Below are 2,646 nucleotides of genomic sequence, written 5' to 3' on the forward strand. Positions count from 1 at the left end.
TTTTTTTTTTTTTTTTCCTGGCAACAGAATTCTGAGGCCATTTTAGGGTTGTTCTGAATTGTGTGAGTACAAGACACCTTCCTGGGGAGGGGCTGCAGATGCTAGGTGTGGCTTTTCCAGAGGCTGTGGCCAGGGAGACAGGTGGCTGATTGCCTCGGGCTCCAAACCGAGCCACTCTTGGGGATCCCACTCAGGCCTGGTCTCAGTGCCTTGTGCCTGGATGTGTTTGGTCACAGCCGGAGGGTTGCACTTTTTTAAAAAAAGATGAATGAGTGAATGAAAAGAAAAAGGCTTTAGGCTGGGCACAGTGGCTTATGCCTATAATTCCAACACTTTGGGAGGCCAAGGGGGGGTTGGATCACCTGAGGTCAGGAGTTCAAGACCAGCCTGGCCAACCATGTAAAAAAAAAAAAGAAGAAGAAAACCAGGCGTGGTGGCGGGCGCCTGTAATCCCAGCTACTAGGGAGGCTGAGGCAGGAGAATCACTTGAATCCGGGAGGGGGAGGTTGCAGTAAGCCAAGATTGCACCACTGCACTCCAGCCTGGGCAACAGAGTGAAACGCCGTTTCAAAACAAAGAAAAAGGATAAGAGGCTTTGTAGCAGAGTAGAAAAGAAATGAAACAATAATCAACTTTCAAGATGCACGAAAGAATCATTCTGGCCTAGGTTAGCTAGGAATGAGAGCTAAAAAGAACAGAAAAACAGATCACGTATGATGAAGGTGCGGGAGGGAGTAAAAACATGAATGAAGGGAGGGGGAAGGCATAGCCAGACATTGGACAAGAGACCAGTGGGAAAGAAGGAGCTGGGAGGGGAAAGGGGAAGAGAAGAGTCCAGAAAGCCCCGCTGAGGCCCACAGGCCCTGGTGGCTCCTCCGAAGGCTAGGGCTCAGGGCTGGGTCCCTGCAGTCCTGCTCCCTGGAGCCCTGAAGCAGTGAGGGTGTGAGGTGCAGCCCCCCGCTCCAAGCTGGATGAGGGCTGGTGTGGAGTGAGCAGGGGCCTGGAACCTCTCAAAAGACTTCAGAGGCTGCCGGGGCACTGCCATGCGTCTCTGTTTCCTGCCTAAACGTGGGCTGATGGTGAGAGCTGACAACCCAGTGGATTGAACTTGCTGAGTCACTGCAAAAGGTGGGGCTGATCCTAGCTCAGGATGTATGCTCTCTGACTGGCGTTCTCAGAGCTGGAAGGGAGCAGGCAGTGTAAAAAGCCATTGCAGGGCCAGGTGCGGTAGCTCGTGCCTGTAATCCTAGCACCCTGGGAGGCGAGGTGGGTGGATTGCCTGAGCTCAGGCGTTTGAGACCAGCCTGGGCAACATGGTGGAACCCCATCTGTATTAAAATAAAAATATTAACCGGGCATGGTGGTGCACACTTGTAATCCCAGCTACTCGGGAGGCTGAGGCAGGAGAGTCGCTTGAACCCAGGAGGCGGAGGTTGCAGTGAGCCGAGATTGCGCCACTGCACTCCAGCCTGGGGGTTAGAGCGAGACTGTCTCTAAATAAATAAATAAACAAAAACCCATGTATAGATGGGAAGCCCAAGGCCCAGGTGCCTCCCTTTGGCTCCCACAGCTCCATGGAAGAACATGGGGTTGCCCTGGTTCAAATCCCAGCTCTGCCACTCCCTAGCTATGTGACTTCAGGTGTGTTCTCTTACTTTTCCGTCAGGGGGGCCTCTGGATTCTCATTTGCACACTGGGAATGAGAATATCAGAGTACACACACCCACTCCAGTGTTCTCGCGGGAGAAACCCATTCAGTGGGATTAATACTCCCGGCCTCCCCTTGCCCCCGCCCGTGGGAAGACTAGGGAATATTCTGTCACTCCCCAGAGAAGAAACCAAGCCTGGTCAGCTGTGCCAGTCCTCAAGAGCCAGCTGTCTGCAGGGCCAGTGGTCGGGCCGTGAGTCCGTCTGAATCACAGTGACCAGTTAGCAAAGGCCCTCATCCACAGATCGGAGGCAGGCCTCTGGGCAGCTTTAGGCAGACTTTGATTTCCATCTGTGGGACTCCTGAAAGATCGCTTTCTCAATCTGTTATCATAGGTAGCTAGTCAGACATGAGCGGGGCAAGGGAGGGCTCCCCCCACCCCCGCTAGGAAAGTCAGGTGGCCATCAGGTGATAGCAAGGCAGTTGTTACACGCTTTCTCTCAGATAGTAATTGGTTGCAGCCAGAGCCAGGGAAAGCAGTCTCCTGGTGGGTAGAATCACCTGAAGCTGCTGATGAGATAATAAGCTTCCCCTATAAAGAGCTCAGGAGTTGGGCGAACGGGCGCCTACGTGAGCACTAAGAGACAAACTGGTGGAGTTTAACTTGTGTTTGACCTCATGGGCACACTCGACTGGTAAGGGGAAGACGCCTCGGGTGAGTACGAACACAGCTCCCCTCCAAGTGCTGGCAGGCCTCTGTGCGTGCCGACAGCCCACCCCAAGGGAGGAGTCGGGGAGAAGGCACACAGACCCCAGATGCGTGCCAACACATAAAACCCTTTTTTTTTTTCGAGACAGAGTCTCACTTGTCGCCCGAGCTGGAGTTCTGTGGCGCAGTCTCGTCTCACTGCAACCTCCGCCTCCCGGGTTCAAGCGACTCTCCTGCCTCAGCCTCCCAAGTAGCTGGGACTACAGGTGCCCAGCAGTCCCCCACCGCC

Source organism: Colobus angolensis, unplaced genomic scaffold, assembly GCF_000951035.1.
Source record: "Colobus angolensis palliatus isolate OR3802 unplaced genomic scaffold, Cang.pa_1.0 Scaffold138, whole genome shotgun sequence".
NCBI lineage: Eukaryota > Metazoa > Chordata > Mammalia > Primates > Cercopithecidae > Colobus > Colobus angolensis.